The sequence below is a fragment of the Macaca mulatta genome, chromosome 18, assembly GCF_049350105.2.
Source record: "Macaca mulatta isolate MMU2019108-1 chromosome 18, T2T-MMU8v2.0, whole genome shotgun sequence".
NCBI classification, from domain to species: Eukaryota; Metazoa; Chordata; class Mammalia; order Primates; family Cercopithecidae; genus Macaca; species Macaca mulatta.
Genome location: NC_133423.1, coordinates 56,865,769 through 56,884,508, shown reverse-complemented (window position 1 = coordinate 56,884,508; position 18,740 = coordinate 56,865,769). Strand labels below are relative to the sequence as shown.

The following is an 18,740-nucleotide window of genomic DNA, read 5'->3' as shown; positions in this document are numbered from 1 at the left end:
AGGGTATAAAGTGTACATATACTACTAGAATGATGGAAAAGGAGGACTAGCTTTCTGCATCTTCCAGCTCTCTTATTTTTTCAAGACAGGAAATAACTAAGCACTAGCTATCACAGGAGCACTGTAAGTCCAAATGCAGGTGTTCTTTCTTACAGGAGCTTTCCAGTTCTTCCTTATTAGTGAACAGAGTAAAAGCTTTCTCTAAACAAATCCCTAAACCTACCACAGTAAAGAGCAATCACTTATGTATAATGCTTTATGTTTTAGAAAACTCTTCTCATTGCAAACCTAGTTTTCCAGAAATCCAGTTACCCAGTTTTGTCAGACTAAGATATCTTTTGGCATTTTTAAAATAGCAGTCTGTGTTTATTGACCAGTTTGCCACTGGTGGTGTGTTTTACTTTATATCTTATCCCTCTTTACTTTTTTTCTGCCTTTGTCTTTAGAAAGTTGGTCTTTGATTGATATTTTGGTACTTTAGAGGATAGCTACGCTAAGCTTAGATTGAAATGGAATTTTAATGCAAAAAAAAATTAGGTCAGTTAAATCTCTGTCAGTTTATGCAGAATATATGGGATAACATGAGATTAATAGAGCATTGTTTCTGCAGCCCATCTCTTGGGATGTGGAAATAGCTTTGCTTTTTAGACCTCTTATTTGAGGGGGTGTTTTTGCTCTTGGATAATTTTGTCTGGAGCACCTTGCTGCCCTTGAGCCTCTTCTGTGTGTGCTGTCATAGTATGTGTTAAATGTGTGAACTGAAAGCACTGCTATGCGTGATAGTTTACTTAGATAAATTGTAGCTCTAAATTTTATGTTTTAATTCTTCACTGTCTTGGCATCATAGATGTTGTTGGACAGTCCAAAAAAAAGAAGTTTTCCTATAAGATAATTATTTTTTAATGGAGGTTGGGCACAACATTTCATCAGAAGCATATTTCATCAGAAGCATTTGGGAGGAAACAGTGACCAGGAGACAGAGTGAATTAAAAAAAATATATTGATTGTAATCATCTGCCCACTCTTTGCTTAGTATTAATATCGTTAGATTCTTTACATTGAAGACATATATTTTAACACTGATATCCCAAATAATAATTCATGTTTTCATTATTTGAAAATGAAGTTAATCCCTAGGATTTGGTTATTCTTCAGTATACATTTGATCCTTTCAGATCGAGGTGGAAAATAGTTCTGAAAACCATTTTTCTGAAATGAGTGGAACACAGATCATTTCAATTTTTTTTATTTTTATTGTTCCTGGAACAATGAAGATACACTTTCATGGATCACAGAGTGTTCAGATTTCAAGGAATAGCACAGCTATATAATTTGTGAGGCCATTTCAGACAGAGAAAGCAACACCTGTGCAGACATGGAAGCCAGAGAAAGCGCGACATAATTGGGCAACTGGGAATGGTTGGATGTGAGTGAAGAGCAGGGCATGGGAAAGAGGTGCAGAGTGGAGCCAGGGTGTGGTCGCAGCTGTGATGGGCAGAGTTCCAGAGGCCTCTGCCTAGAAGGCCCTTCTGCAGGATCTCCCCGTGTCTGGCTCCCTGCTCTTCCAGGCTCCTTCTCGTTGCCTTGCCTCAAAGAAGCCTTTCCTGATCACCTAGGATAAAGTAGCCACCAGTCACTTGCTGACAAGCCAACTCCTCTTTTTGTTTGTTTATGGAGCATTCCTTACTGGCTATCACTTTTTGTTTATTGTCTGTGTCCTAGTGCTTCACTACAGTTCCATGAGAGCAGGGACCTTGTCTGTCCTGTTTATTGCTGTAGATCTAGAGCCCAGCATAAAACTGGCATTTAATAAATGTTTGTGATGTGAATATAAGTGGATTTTTTTTTATTATGGATTTTGAATTTTAGTTTGTGGGCTAATTGTTCTCAGTCATGTAGTTCTCTAAACCCTTTTACACTTTTAGAAATTACTGAAGACCCCAAAGAGTTTGTTTTGTAGGTTTATATGTATTGATATTTACCGTGTTAAAGATAACCTAGACATTTAAAAATAATTCATTTAAAATAATAGACTTGTGGTATATTAATGTAAACTTTTTTATGAAAAATAACTTTTCCAAAACAAAAAGTGAGAAGTGTGGCATTATCTGACATTTGTGCAAATCCTATTAATGTCTGACTTCTCATAGGTGGATTCTCATAGGTGGATACCTTCTGTTTTCCATTCAGTCTGTTGATACTGCATATCATGTAGCCTCTGGACCTCAGCCACATACTTAGGAGGGAATGAGAGTAAACAGGCAAATGGTGACTTGGCATAGTATAAAAATAGTCTTGACCTTGCAGACCTCTTGAAAGGGTCTTGATGACCCCTTGAGTTGGATAGGGTGGGGGGTCTTTGTACTACATTTTCAGAACTGCTGCTGTAGGTGGATGATTTTCAAACTTTATAGTAGCAGGAGTATATTTTCAAATATCTCCTGACAAGTTCCAATGCGTAGAACAGATAAAGGTGGAGCTGTTTTGGTTAAAGTGCATATGTGGTGGGAGTAGGGATTCGGGAGCAGGGGAAGTTCCCTGGAGCCATGCTTTCCCTTTCTTTCTGATTTTTTGGCTGAGCTACTAAATTGGCCAAGGGATTATACCTTTACGGCAGGAATACTGTGTGAGAGAAAGTGAAGCAGTTGAACATACTGCAGAGAGTTTCCACCCTGTGCCATAGTTTAACTTTCAGTTATTTAATAGCTTTTTAATATTTTATATAAGTCAGTAGAAAACTTGCTGTAATTTGCGGCAACCTTATAGAAATATTTATGTAATCAAATATTATCTAACTCAGGTTTTTAAAAGACAGTTTGCTCTCTTTGTCCATCTGAGAGTATGTAAAATAGAATTCAGTCAAGGTCCAGTACATAATCAGACAAACGTAAGGATGTGGAGGAAGTTTAATATTGGGAATTGGTCATCTAATTGTATGTGCCAAATGGAGGAGGAATTCTCATGGTCTTGTGAGTGGAGGGAATGGCAGCTGGCCAGAGGCTGCCTAGAGCTTGGACTGTGTGGTAGGCAGCACCACCACCAGCTGATGGTAATACATTGTTGTGATAAATGCAGTGTTTAACTGCCTTGGGAAACATTCTCAGCTCAGTCTATTTTGTTTCTGTGTGAAACTGTTTCTAATCTTTTTTGTCTCCAAAAAAGGATCCTGACAAAAGTTTCCCATAAAGCTTTTTCTTTTCTTTTTAACACAGTAATCCTGTCTCTAAGTTTTGTAGGCTTTGCCCTTTGGGAGTTTTATCTGACAGGCAATGTGAAGTGGCCTCATTACCATCATTATTTATTACCTGTATCATTAAAAAAGAGATCATTTATTGTATATAATTATATTACAGTGTTTATATAAAATATGAATTCTAGCTTTGTTGTCTGCCTTTTAAGAGAAGGAAAAATTGAGAGATAAAGAGAAAAGTAATGAAAATAATTACAAGGCTGCAAAATACTGTCTTAGGTTTGAACTTAAATATTTTTAAGATGTGATTTAATAATTTCACACATGATTCTTATGAAAAGATAGAAAACCTGTTTTAATGAGTTAAAAATAGGGTATATCTCCATAAAAGATAGAAGGAGATATAGTTGAACAATTTGCCTTCTGGATTAGGTTTAAAATTCAAAAGAACTTTGATACTAATTAAATTCAAATTATCTTCAGAAATGTGAAAGATAATTCTGCTAATTTAACCATTTTTTCAGTAAAGGCTTCACTCTAAGCCTATTATGTTTATTTTTATATTTAATTTTTTGAATAAATAGCATCATAAGTTTCCAATTAATATTAAAGTGTGCCCCAATTTCTTTTGAAGTAGATGGAGTCATGTAGTATTAACATATCTGGGCCGGGCGCAGTGGCTCACGCCTGTAATCCCAGCACATTGGGAGGCCAAGGCATGGATCACCAGACATCAGGAGTTCAAGACCAGCCTGGCCAACGTGATGAAACTCTGTGTCTACTAAAAATATAAAAAATTAGCTGGGCGTGGTGGCAGGTTCCTGTAATCCCAGCTCCTCGAGAGGCTGAGGCAGGAGAATTGCTTGAATCCAGGAGGTGGAGGTTGCAGTGAACTGAGATCACACCATTGCACTCCAGCCTGGGCAACAAGAGTGAAACTCTTGTCTCAAAAAAAAAAAAAAAATTCTGGAAGCAGCTCTCCATCGTACCTCAAACCAAGAGAGGAGGGCAGTACCCATAGTTTCTTAAAATTTTATGTTTAATAAAAATTAATTAGTGGTATGTTATAGGGAAGTAAGAAATGTTTTAGTAATAGCTATCTTGTTTAAGATCGCAGCTCCTATCCACCAGGCACTCGTGGTCCTCCCTACCTGACTACTCAATTTTTTCTTTCTTTCCATTGCAATACCTTCTGTGCTATAATCTAGTTTACTTATGTTTATTATTTCCTGTCTTCGACTCTCCTCCTACAGAAGTGCTTTGAATGCGTTGATCTTTGTTTAGTTTACTGATATGTACTTAGTGCCTAGAACGTATTTGTTAATTCAATGAATTGTTTTTCCCTTGGCTTCTAGAAGTAGATGTACATTTCTTTTGGGGAAAAATACTCAGCAGACTATTTAAAACTTTAAGAGTCTTCTGTTTTTGGCAGCGTGGCAGAATAGAGGTTAAAAAAAAGGTCCCACATTATGAAATGTTAAAAATACTGGACTTAATATTCAAAATATCTTTTAAGTGCATTGTTGAGCTGACAAGAAGTAAGGAAACTTTCCAGAGACCCAGAACAAGACATCTTGAATCCAGGGAGGTAAGTTAGTAGTGATACTGGCTGCCGTGCTAAGGGTTCTGGTATTTGTAAATCCTTGGAGACCTAGAACTTTGGCTTTTGCAGGGTGGCCACAGGGTACCAGACGATGTCTAGGGATCGAGCAGTTGCTAAGTAAGATCCAGAGACCTTTGTGTAACGCTGAAACTCCCTGAAAGGTGTCAGTGGGTAAACTAGGAAAAAACAAAAAACCTGTCCCTCAAGGGTTGGAAAAGTATGGGGTAGGTAGAATAGGAACAAGGTTGCCTGTTTCAGCTTTTCACCAGAAGGGTAGAATAACCTTCCCTGAAAAATTGTAACTGCAGTTCCACTGTAAACTGGATTTGGGGTCGGAGTTCATACTACCTTAATGGTGCGGAGAAGGGGAAACAAAGCCAAGAATTTAGTGAAAAGTAGTCTCAGGTCTCAGGACTGCGAATCAGATGAAATCCTCGCTGGAGAAATATGGGAACACAGGCCTGAGAGAACTGACACAGGTAAAGTTTCTTCCTAGAAATGCATTCACAATTTAAAAAGCCAAAAACACTTTAAGTAAACCATGAGTTAATCAGAAGAGCAAGGAGACCATGTAATGAGGCATTCAAACATGGCAGATATTGTAGTTGTCAGATATGGAATATAAGATAAAGGCTTAATATGTTTAGAGAGTGTAAAAATATGTCTAAAGAGCAAAAGACTGTCAAAAATAATTAGGCAAGTTGAATTCAGCAATATATAAAGGAAATACTGTATATTGAACAAAGAGTTTATTCCAGGAAGGTGAGCTTGGTTCTGCATTAGAAGGACTATTAATGTAATTATCCACACAAGCAGTTTAAAGTTAAAAAAACTGTATCATCCTAAAATATGCAGAAAAAGAATTTATTAAAATTCATCTCTCTTTTATGGTAAAAACTCATAACAAACTAAGAACAGAAGGGAAATTCTGTAACCTGACAAAGGGCATCTGTGAAAAACCTACAGCAAACATAGTATTTGATAGAGAAACATTAATGGCATTCCTTTGAAAAGCAGCAGCAATATAAAGATGCCCACTGTTACGCTGCCTCTTCACGATTGCACTGGAGATACGAGTTAGTGCAGTAAAGCAACAAAGAGCTACAAGGCTATGAGGAATGAACAGAATGATCATTCCTTAGAGTGAATATAAATACCTTCATAGAAAATTCAGGAGTTTATTAAGTTGCTGAATATATGATTGATATAGTAAAATTTAAGGACTGATATCTAGAATCTGCAAGGAATGCCAATTAATCAGCAAGAAGATCAATATGGTAAAGTCAGTTCTATTACTCCAAACTAGCAGCATGCAATAATAAATGTAATAAAAATATTTCTCAATAGTAAAAAAAAAAAGCCACGTAGGAATAAATAGAAAAAGAGAGGGCAAGACCTTTAACTAGAAAGGTATAGAAATATATCGAAAGACATTAAGAAGACCTAAATAAATGTGAGGACATACCGTGTTCATAGAGAGAAAGATGGTTTCCTATAAACATATCAGTTAATCTGTCTTTAATATATGAATTTATCGCTGTTTTAAAAAACACCCAGCAGGGTATGGTTTTGTTTGTTTTTGTGGAATTTGACCAGTTAATTCAAAAATTTATTTGGAAATACAAAGGGTCAAGAATGGCTAAGACATTCCTGAAGCAAGTACTTGTCTTACAAGATTTTAAGGCAGTGTAAAACTTTAATCATTGAGATGGTGTAATATTTGGACAAGCATAGACAAATAGATAATGGAAGGAAATTAAGGCAAAAACCAGAACTCTAAGTACATGGAAACCTAATACATGAGAGAGCTAATGTTACAAATCAAGGAAATGGAATACTCTTTAAATGGTGTTGAGATTATTAGCCACATTTTAAAAAATGGTAACACTGTATTAGAAATAAACAATTTCAGATGGATTAAAGACTAGATTGTGAAAGGCAAAACTTAAGCCTTCAGATGAAAATATTAGAGAGTATTTTAGACCTCAGGCTTTGGAAACCGAAAGCACAATTGTTGAAGGAAAAGGTTTATTAATTTGGCTGTACTAAAATTAAGATCTCTTGGGTTTTTTGTACACGAAAAGGAGAGTGTAAAGACTAGTCACAAATACGCAAGTAGAAGATATTTCTCATACAAAGGACAAGGATTTTTAAAGTCACAGTAATGCACACACCCTTTTGTCAGTACCCATACATACGTAAGTGTGAAAACAGTTAACGGCAAAAGAAAGCAAGAACTGTTTCTTAGGAGAAAAATGAATAGCCAGTGTTGTTTTCAGGGAAATACAAATTAAAGCTACATTGACAAAATTGTAAAAATTGGACATTGTCAAGTATACCACCGCACTACTCCATGGCAGAGGTTGGCAAACTTTTCTGTAAAGGGCCAGATAGTAAGTATTTTAAGTATTTTAGCCTTTGCAGGCCATACAGTCTCTGTAAAGGCCAACAACTTTGATGTTGTAGTGCAGAAGCAGCTGAAAAACCATACATAAATCAATGAGAGTGTCTGCATTCCCATAAAATTTTATTTACAAAAATACTAGTTTGCCAGCCCTTGCTCTATGACACCAAAGTTAGTGAACTACATCAATATGGATGAGTCTTAAAAACATAATGTTGGATTTAAAAGGTCGCAGAAGAATACATTATAATGTGATTTAATATATGTAAATTGCAGAGGTAGACAAGGTAAAGGATACAGGTTTGTGGGTTTCCTCATAGTTGCTGGGACATGACTAATTTTGAATTCTGGCCTTGATGTTTATAGTCTATGTGACGCTGGCCAAATTACCTAACTTTTTAAAGTGTCAGTTTTCCTGTCTGTAAGATGGGGCACATGATAGTACCTGGCTTACTGGGTTGTTGGGAGGATTGTTAGACAGTGCCCATCAAAGTGCTCAGCACACAGTAAGTGCTTGGTAATTGTTGTTATGCTTTTATTCTCCTCTTTAATTTATATCTCTATTAAAAGAAATATAGCCGTTACTGCTTTGGAAACTTGTTTTTTTTTTTTTTTGTCTGACCTGCATTGCATATGGCTAATGAGAAGTACTAAGACTTGAAATATCCTCACCTGAAGTCTCGAGTAATGTTTGATTTCTTTTGCTTAGCACAGGTTGTAAAAACCTGCTAGTGTTTTAGTGTTGTGTTTAAATCTCCACGTTCATGGTAGCTTGCTGAATACTTGGCAGAAACAGCTTCCAGTGTCACGTAATCTTTCTCTGTGGCAGTTAGCATCATCCCGGACTCCTTTTTCAGAGCTCTGTCCTCCTTTGTATTGGCACCACTCTTCACATTCCGTGAGTTCTCAGACCTTCCAGTCCGCTAGTATGATCCACCCCTCAAACTTCTGACTCTTCAGCTTCCTCAACTGAAAACGAAGATAAAACCCACTTGAAAGGGTTGTTATTACGATAAAATTCTCTCTGTAATGCCTAATCATCCACCGAGGAACCTTGTAACCATAGATCCTGACTCATTTATGCCGGAGTGAGATGTGGTGTGAAAACAAACAAAACTTTATGAGTAGTTCCTTCCCCATTTGAGCAGCAGTGATGGGTGAATGTAATGCAAGCCGCACATTGCAGACATTCAGACAGCTCCCCCCTCCATTTCCTGTCTGTGGCTACTCTTCTCTAGGCTCTTCTCTCACACCACCAAGAATCATTTACTACAGGTATTTATATTGACCATTTCCTCCCTGAAGACAGTGACATTGTATAACTCATCTTTGTTCTCATATGGTCTGGTAAAATGCTTGGCATATAGTAGAGCACTTACCAAGTTTGTTAACTGAACAAATGTCTACTATATGCCTTGATTTTGTTCACAGAACACCAGTGTATGCAGTATTTGGCCTGCCAAAGTAAGATGTTAAATCCACTGATAATCCTAATTTAGCTTTTAGCTCTCTGAAACAAGTTTAAAAGTTACTTCTTTGTTTTAACATCGTATTCTGAGAAATTCTTATATAAAAGTAGACAGAACAGTGAAACGAGTCCCCTTAAACCTGTATCCATCCTCCACATTCAGCAAACACATTTTCCCACTTGTGCTCCACCTCTCAATCTACCCTCACTCCCCTGCTCTCAAGCCCAAGTATTTTAAAGCAGTAGAGATCATCATGTCATTTTACCTCTAACCTCCTTCAGTACAGATCCTTTAAAATGAGAACATTTTGAATATGACCACAATGCTACTATCATTCCTAATTAACAGTGATTTTTTAGTAGCATCTATAACCCAGTTCATAATGGTATTTCCTCAGTGGTCCCTGAAGTTTCTTTTTAAGTTGATTTGTAGATTCAGAACTCAAACAAGATCAACATAGTACATTTAGTTTTTTTAAAAAAAGCTTTCCTTAAAAAGAAATAAAACAATACCTATTTTAAAAATGATTTCTCTCCTTTTCTCTGCTTCTTTTCTTTGTGATAACTCTTTCTTCAGGTTAGGGTTCTTTGTAATGAAACCATAAACTTTGCTCTAGCAGGTAAAGGTGTCATCTTTTAAGACTGCTTTGCTGTTCTTTTTTTTTTTTTTTTTTTTTGATAGCCAAGCACTTAACATGTATAGAGAGCACTACTGCAGTTAACAGCACAGCAAAATGCAAAACTGTTAACTGTTTTCTGATCTTTCTTGTGCAATGAGATAGCATTATGTGCAGTACTGTTAGGAAAATAATTTTACATCATTTTCATTCATCATAATTTTACATTATTTACATTAAATGCAGTCTAAACCTGTAAAATAATCTTGTATTCATTAAAAAGTATATGTTCTTTGGTATATTTAAATAGTTTAAATATATCTGTAAAATTTTTTAGTTATTCCTCTTGAATTTATGGTTAGGGTCTCAAGAAGGAAGTTTGAGACTAGACTGTAACGTGTGTTTGAAAAAGACTGCTCCTGGATGAACTTAATTTTTAAATTCTCTAAAGCTCAAGTGGAGAAATGACATCTGCAAAAAATTTATCTTTTCGTTACATTATAGGTAATAAAGACAAACATGTGTAACTGTTTAGTGTATTTAAAAAGAAAGGAGAGATAGCTCAAGTGATTAGAGGGTTTAGTAGAATACAGTTTTGAGAATTAGAATTTTAAAAAATAATACAGAAGAAATGTTTGAGTTATTGATGTGAATTAAATAGCAGGTTTATTTCAGAGGGTTTTTTTTCCCAACAGTTTACTTAACTTTCCTATTACATTGTTAAGATGTCAACTTAATTGTACTGCACTGGTTTTGTTTGTTTGTTTGTTCTGAGAGCAGGAACCAAATCCTATAATCAGCCCCCTAAAGAGCTGAAACAAATATCAAGAAAAGACACTAGAGATTATCCCCTGGAATGGATCTTAACTGATAGCAATGCAGAAGCAGTCTGAGACTACAGGGCAGACCGAATTGAAGGAGGGAGGCAGAGAATAGCTTTTCACAGGAAAATCAGCAGGCAAGAATGCAGAACAACCAGTAACGCTATAAACTAAGAGAAGTTAAATGACATTAGGGAGAGACTAGTAAGAGAGAAACCAAGTTAGAAAAAACAGCAACTCAAAAACTGATACACCAAATTACTGATTAGTTAAGGGAAAAAGGAAGGGTATGGTTGTTTTGCGGTGTGTGATACCTGTGATAAATCTGTAAGGTAGAATTTGTGACTAACCAGAACACTGTCTTTCTGTAACATGCTAATAAATGAAAAGGTGTTTTGTTTTGTTTTTTCAATGGTAACTAAATATTTCAGGCTATTATTAGGGCCAAAAGTCTAAAATCTGTCCTAACTCAAGTTTTGGTTTTTATTTGGTCTGTTTAGCAAATCTGAAAACTTTCTAGATCTCAAAAGTCGCTTGTCAGTAACCAAGTAACATCAGACAGTGTATTAAGGAAAGTAGTTCTCAAAGGAACCTTCATGCATACAAATGTAAAAAAAAAATTTCATCTAAGGGTACTACTGTTTTTTGAGATTTTTTTTCTTCTTTTTCTCCTCACAGATGATCCAGTTGTGGAGGAGGAAAAGTATGGCACTGAGCTCTGGGGAATGCATGGAAAAAAAAAAGAAAATTGGGAAAAGGGAGTGACAACAGAGATTTCCATTTAGTCTGCAAATTGTTTTTGGTCTTTCTCATCCGTAGTGCAGCGCCAAGAGACTGTGGGATCATACAGTCTTGTTTGTTATCCAAACTGGCAGTGGCAGTACTGATGACAACAGTGTAGTAACTGTCTGCACTCAGTAGTGTCATTGGCAAACTTCTAGTGAATTCTTTATCCACTCTGGTGGGCCACCTCATAGAGTATACATGTTGTCTTTGCTTTTTAACTTGATCTATGGACCAACACTTGTTTGTGGGTAACATTTAAGAATCTCTGTTTAAAGTTTAGAAAGTAAAAGGTTTTTTGAAATAAAAAATGTAAAGCCTATACAGAAGTACCATTAGCAGACGATAAGGAATAAGCCATGAAGCCACCTCTCCCCTATGTCTCGTCTTATTTTTCTGTTTTGACTGATTTTCTTCTGTGTTTGTTAGCATTAGGTTTGGCAGCATGGAAAAGGTCCCTGTATTCCCTCTTCCCCCACAAAAAAGGTGCTTTAAACAAGGTAGAGGTTTTTTCCTCTCAGGAAATGGCAGCTATGTGGTCACCAAAGACCTAGCTCCTTTTATCTTTCTGTTTTGCATTCTTTAGCTTATGACTTGCCTTCTCCGGGGTATCTCCTGGTTGCAAAGAAGGTCCTTGCAACTCCATCTGTTGTGTTTGTTTTCCAGGCAGCAGAATCAAGGAGAGGTGAGGGCAAAAGGGCCCTTCTCTCCGTGAAGTTGGTCCCTTTAAAATCTTTCCCATATTTCCACCCAGTGATTTCTGATATTGGCCACCCTAATCTTCAAGGCAGGCCAGAAGATGTAAATTGTCACTTTTAGTAATACAGCAGTTTGATTTGTAAAAAAAAGAAGAGGAAAATATTGAATGAACAACTAGCAGTCTGCCACAATTTAGATCTTTTATATAAAATAATTTCTGATATAGTTGAAGTCCTTCCCTCCCTCTCTCCTCAGAAACAATCACTAGTAAGAATTTGGTAAATTATTCTCGTGCATATTATTTTCTACAATGTTTGTGTCCATAAGCAGTCTGTTTCATTTTAATATGTTTTAAAGCTGTATATTAATGGAACATACTGTACATATTCTGCAAATTGCTTTTGTCTCATTCAACATTGTTTACTGATAGTGATGCACATAATTCTAGTTTGTTTTTCTTGCTATATAGTAATCTATTATATAGTTCATGTGTACATTTAGGTTGTTACTTTTTTTTTTTTGCCGTTGTAAACAATCCTGCAGTCATTTCTCTTTATACTCATGTGTAAGAGTTTCTCCAGGGACTGCAGCTAGAAGTGAAATTAGTGAGTGAGAGGGTAGTGCTTTCTTCAGCTTTATGAGATATTTATGAGATAATATTGCCAGATTGCTCTACAAAGTGGCTGTGCCAAATTACACTTGGAACAACAGTGTGTGAGTGTCCCATTTCCTTGTTTCTTACTAGTTGTGTTTTTGCCGGTTTGATGAGGTCACATTCATTTTCCTGAGTACTACGGAGATTGAGCATATTTTTATATCTTGTCTTATATGTTCCGTGTTTATGATTCTTTGTCTGTGATTTGCCCATACATATCTTTTGGCCATTTTTCAATTGTGTGTGTCTTTGTTGTTTTATTTATTTATTTATTTTTTAGAGACAAAGTCTCGCTCTGTTGCCCAGGCTGGAGTGCAGTAGTGGGATCAGAGCTCACTGTAGCCTCAGCCTTCCAGGCCCAAGTGATCCCCCGACCTCAGCCTCCCAAATAACTGGGACTACAGGTGCATGTCAACACACCTGGCTAATTTTTTTTTTTTTTTTTTTTTTTTTTTTTTACTTTTTGCTTTTTGTAGAGATGGGGTCTTCCTATGTTGCCCACGCTGGTCTCGAACTTCTGGGTTCAAGTGATCCTCCTGCCTTGGCCTCCTACAGTGCTGGGATTATAGACGTGAACCACCGCAATTGGCCTGTTGTTTGTTTTGGTTTGTAGAAGTTTTTAATACATTTGGATACTAATCTTTTGTTCATTATCTGTATTATGAATATTTCTTCCCAGGCTTTCGCATATCTTACGATGTCTTTGGTTATATCAAAAATTTTAATTTTTATGTAGTAGAAATTATTCATTCTTTTGTGGCTTGTGCTTTTTGAATATTGCTTAAGAAATTCTTCTGATGTAATGATGTGACAGTAGTTGCCTGTAGTTTAGAGTGTTAGAGATTTATGCCTTTAAACCTTTAAAATGTTTTTTTTGTATGGTATGAGGTAGGAATTTTACATATGAATGAACATTTACTGAATAGCCCCCCCTTTCACATGGATTTATAGTGCCATCTCTGTCATATATGAAGTTTGCATATTCATGTGGGTCTGATTCTGGGCTGTCTTGTGTTTCATTGGTCTTTTCATCTGTGTCTGCCTGCATATCACACTGATGTAGTTACCATATCTCGATGTATGGTAGACAGAGTTCTCTCACCTTGTTGTTCAAAATTGTAATGGCTTTCTTGGCTTTCCTCTTCCATGTAATTTTGGGATCTACTTTTAAAGTTCTATTTAAAAAACTATATTGAGATTTTGATTGGAACTATAGTAAGTACACAGATTAATATAAAGATAGTTTTTTCTTTACTATAGAAAACCTTCCACACGTAAGGATAATATTCCTTAATTTTTTGATAGATCTTTCTAAGCAATTTTCTTCTTTTTCTTTTATTATTATTATTATTTTTTTCATTAAGAGATAGGATCTCTGTCACAGAGGCTGGAGTGCAGTGGCATAGTCACAGCTCACTGCAGCTTCGACTTCCTAGGGTCAAGCAATTTTCCCCCCTCAACCTCCCAAGTAGCTGGGACTACAAGCATGTGCCACCGTGCCTGGCTAACTTCTGTATTTTTTGTAGAGACAGGGTCTCCCTGTGTTGCCCAGGCTGGTCTCGAACTCCTGGACTCAAACAGTACTCCTGCCTCAGCCTCCAAAGTGTTGGGATTACAGGCATGAGCCAAAGCACCTGGCTTAACAATTTTCTAGTTGTTATTGGTACAGAAGACTTTAATCGAATTTTGTATGTTCATCTTGTATCCAGCAACCTTGCTGAATTGTCTTTATTTTCTTGGATTTTCTTTTATTTTTTGTTCGTTTTCTTCTTTCTGATTCTAAATCTTTTTTTTTTTTTTTTTTCCTTATTGTACTGTGCTAGATAGGGTCTCTAGTACATTTTTGACAGGAAGAAGTAATAGAAGACATTTATCTTTGTCTTTTTCCTAACTTTAACAGTGAGTAGTTTTTTTAACTGTAGATTTGGGGCAGATATCTTTTGTCAAGTTAACCAAATTCTTATTTCTAGTTTTCCATGAGTTCTTTCGTTTTAAGTGTCATAAAGGACTGCTGAGTTTTACTATTTTATATAATGTGTAAGTTGTTTACAGCTATATATTATAGTTCCTCTTACCTACACCTCCTTTCTTTGTTCTAATCTTGTCATCTTTCACATCTTCATATAAGTTGTACAACACAGAATTATAACTTTTATTTTAATTGGTTATACAACTTTTAAGAAATGAAGAGGGACGAAATCAGGCTTTTATATTTATTCATATATTTACCGTTTCTGGTGTTCTTCGTTCTTTCTCACAGATCTGAGTTTCCATCTTGTGTCATTTCCCTTTTACCTGAAGAACTTCCTTTAGCATTTCTTATGGTACACATCTGTGAGAGATAATTTGTTTTGACATTTCTTTACTTGAAAATGTCTTCGCTACGTATAATAAGAAGTCATCCTTTTTTTTTTTTCCCTGTACATAATTTTTTTTCCCTGTGGATGCTTTGAATATTTTCTCTCTATCTTTGGTTTTCAGCAGCTTAAACAAGATGTGCTGTGGTTGTGGTTTTCTTTGTATTTATCTGCTTAGGTTTCACTGGACTTAGACTTGCAATTTTGTTCTTCCCCAAATGTGGCCATTATCAAGGTTTTTTTTTTCCATGTATTTTTCTTTGTCCTGTTTCCTCTGTTCTCTCCTTTTGCAACTCTGATTTCACATATGTTAAATTTTTTGCTATACCACAGCTCACTGAGGCTCTGTTCATTAAAGATTTTTCTTTCCTCTTCAGATGGGATAATTTCTTTTGATCTGCCTTTACATTGACTAACCCTGTATTCTGTTGTTTATAATCTGCTGTAATCCCATCAAGTGAATTTCCCATTTCAGACTTTATATTTTTGTGTTTTACGTGATTCTGTGTAGTTCTTCTTTTATAGTTTTAATTTGTTTGATAAGAGTTTCCTCTGTTCATTATTAATTTCTTGAACATATTTATAGTAGGTACATTATAGTCCTTGCCAACTGATTTCCACATCTGGATCATCATCTGTTCAATACCATTGACTGCTTTTTTGACTCAACTTTTCTGTTTATTTTCATGCCTAGTAATTTTTTGTAGACTGGATATTGTGGATAATATGGTTTTTTTTTTTTTTTTTTGACCCTCAGTTCTTTCTTCTCTTAATGAATATTGATTCCTTGCTGGCTAGATTTAAACTCCGAACTCTGCCTCCCTGGCATTGGGCAACATCATGGATACCTCTGTTCAGTTCTTTCAGCCATCTAAATGTTCCTTTTCTTTGGAGCCTCTGGAGTCTGCCCTGTGTTGTATGATTCAAAGTCCAACTAAAGATGGTAGTGAAGTTTACATACATATTTTAGGGTTCTTACTTTTCTAGTATTTCCTCCCTCACTTTCCAGTTGCCTGCTAGTTCCAGACCTCATCCTTTGATGCTTCAAGCCAATATGATTGTGACTTCCTTCTTGAGTTTCAGTAACTCTGCACAGTGTAGGCTGGTAACTGCCGTTATTTGTGAGTAGGTTAGTCTAGAATAAGCTCCTCTACTTTTCTGTGTGTAAGTCTCTCATGCTTTCACTTTCAGCTTTTCTGAATCCTTATGTTTTTGGTGTTTGTTTCGTAAATAGCATTTAGCTTGTTTTTTTTTTTTTAATCCAATTTGACAATTTAGATATATGTAGTCATTTTGTCTTAATTTTAATAACTGATGTTTTGGGTTTTATTTCTACCATTTGTGCTGTCTATAGGTGTGGTTTCTCTATTATTTTAAATTCCTTTCTCATTTAAAGTGATTGATTTTCTATTTCCTCCTTTTTCAACTTTGATTTTTAACTTACACATTCTGTTTTTATTTAACTCATTGTTATCTTTTAATTGTCAACATATTTGCTCTTTAAAAAAGCTAAAATTAATCTTTCTACCCTATCCCTAAATACAACGACCTTAAAATGCTTTCATTTCAATTGCCTTTCTTCCTTCTCACATGATACTGTTTTCTGGCATTTTTATTTATTTACTAAATAATTATTGAACTCTTCTATCTTGTGCCAAGTACTGTTCCAGATGATGTAGTAATAACATTAAACAACATAAAGCTCCTGTCATTTTGCAGCTTACAAGATAATAAATTAATTAAGATACATTTTGATGTAAGTTAGTAGTTGGTGCTACAGTGGAAAGTAAAGCATTAGGAAAAAATAAAGAATAACATTGGGGGTGGAGATGCTGTCTTGTAGATGAGTTTCTGCTCTCTTCAGACATTTCATAACATCTTTAGGGCTCAAGTATGAAAAACATAATTCCCATGCTGGGCATGTTTACAATCTAACCAAAGAGTCCTGGGGAAAAGATACAGATCTGGAAGCCACTGGCACATGGCAGGTGAAGCTGTGCCACTGATGAACTTCCCAGGGAGGATGTGTATAGTGTCAGGGGGCTTGAGAACAGATCCGGAGAAGAGTGGGGAGCCAATAAAGAAGACTTCAAAGCGTGGTCAGAAAAGTAGAACAAGAAATGACCCTGGGAGCCAAGAGAAGAGGCTTTATTTTATTTATAGCCTGTCTATGCTAAAAATAATTTAAGATGGCTAAGATATCAAGTAGAATGATGCTGAGAAAGAGACTTGTGTTGCTAGGTAGGACATTACAGGGACTTGATTAACAGACGGTTTCGCTGAAGTGAAGACTTGCCTTAGGGATAGAGAATAAAGATTTCTTGTGCAGAAGATGGTAAAGGAAGGAAGAACGAATAGAATGATAATTGGAGAGGTTGGTGTTATATCAAAAACATATAGAAAATCTTAGAGATTTGGGGGATTCCATGACCAGAAAATAACATGGGCCCCTGGCCTGGAGGAAGTTCCTGCTGGATCCTTTACTTCCCAGACACTGTTCCCCTGGTAGGCGATGTATTTTCCTGTGTCTGAGTTCAGAGTGGGGAAAAGATGCATATTTTTCTGAAACTCTAACACAGTGTTCTGTTGTAATGATCTGGCATTCATCTTCGTGCGATTAAAAATTAAAATATGAGAAGAAATTAATGACTTACCTGGCCTTTACTCTTCATACTCCTTAGCATGACAATTAAGATTTCCTTTGGGCCGGGCGCGGTGGCTCAAGCCTGTAATCCCAGCACTTTGGGAGGCCGAGACGGGCGGATCATGAGGTCAGGAGATCGAGACCATCCTGGCTAATACGGTGAAACCCCGTCTCTACTAAAAATACAAAAAACTAGCCGGGCGAAGTGGCGGGTGCCTGTAGTCCCAGCTACTCGGGAGGCTGAGGCAGGAGAATGGCGTAAACCCGAGAGGAGGAGCTTGCAGTGAGCTGAGATCCGGCCACTGCACTCCAGCCTGGGTGACAGAGCAAGACTCCGTCTCAAAAAAAAAAAAAAAAAAAAAAAGATTTCCTTTGTTCTGAACACACCCCTTTAGTTATATCTCCCAATTAATTCTTCTGTTTGCTGTTCCCCAGACATTCCCTGCGATTTCTTGCCTCCCTATTTTAACTCACACTATTTTGTTGACTTGAGATATTATTTTGCCTTTCCTAACTCATACCAATTCTCCAGTCATTCTCCCTACCAGTTTCTCTTTTTTGTGCACTATAGCCCATCACAACTCTTGGCATCTTTTGCAAAGATTTAAGTTGTGAAATGACATGCAAACTCACTTTATTATCTCTCCTTCTATATTGCAAGCTCGTTGAGGATAGGGACTGAACATTTTTTATGTTTGTGTGCATCAGACTGCTTAGTGTAGTGTTTTGCACATATTGGAGAAAGTTTGAGTGAATTAGGGATATGTGATTCTGTGATAGACTAAGTAATGCCATGTCTGAGATGAGCAGGTCATATACCAGGTTCTAGTTTGTAGCTCTTAAAGTTTATGTTGAAGTTCTGCTTCTTTGCAGTCTCCTGTAAAAGTAGAGTCCTTAATTTAGGTCCTCCACTGATTTGTATCTTCATTTTTTTCTTGACAGGATATATACCTATATAAATCAGTAATTGTAGTTGTAGATTGGTGTATCAGGATGCTTTTCACTGTAGTAGCAGAATACCCACTGTAGTAGCAGTTAAATCAGTGAGGGCTTTATCATCTTGCATAACAAGAAGTTCAGACGTGGGGAGGTCTGGTCTTAGGGTTGGTCTGGCTCCATGAAATCATGAGCATCTGGTGTGCTCTCCATTTTTTCAATTTGTCATCCTCAGCATGTCAGTGATGGCATGTTGGTGATGACTTCCTTCATGGCCTCAAGATGGTTACATTACTTCTAAGCATACACTACTTCTGTACTCTCCAACAGTAACCAAAGGTTGAAAAGTGTAGTTTCTCCTTCAACATCTCTATGAGAGATATAACTTCTTCTGAATGCTTCCTAGCAGACCTCCCTTTGGGTCCCATCAGTCAGGATTTGGTCACTTGTATTAGCTAGAGGAATGGAATGACCGTGGTTGGCTTGGGCCAGTCAGGAATAGGTGACCTAGCAGAGAATAATCACTTGAATTCAGCTGGGGGTCCAATGCAATGAAAAATGTC

The 18,740-nt window shown here is 36.5% G+C and overlaps 1 protein-coding gene across 4 annotated transcripts in view; it reads left to right on the top strand.

The window, feature by feature from the left end:
- GALNT1 (polypeptide N-acetylgalactosaminyltransferase 1) overlaps positions 1 to 18,740 on the top strand; it is a 124,766-nt gene that overhangs the window by 27,493 nt on the left and 78,533 nt on the right. For 2 of the 4 annotated variants that reach the window (XM_077974663.1, XM_077974662.1), the window contains exon 2: positions 12,717 to 12,845. The exons of the other annotated variants lie outside the window; for them this stretch is intronic. The gene's annotated coding sequence lies outside the window, so the exon portion shown is untranslated. The remainder of the gene's footprint in view (positions 1 to 12,716; positions 12,846 to 18,740) is intronic. 4 annotated transcript variants of the gene reach the window in all.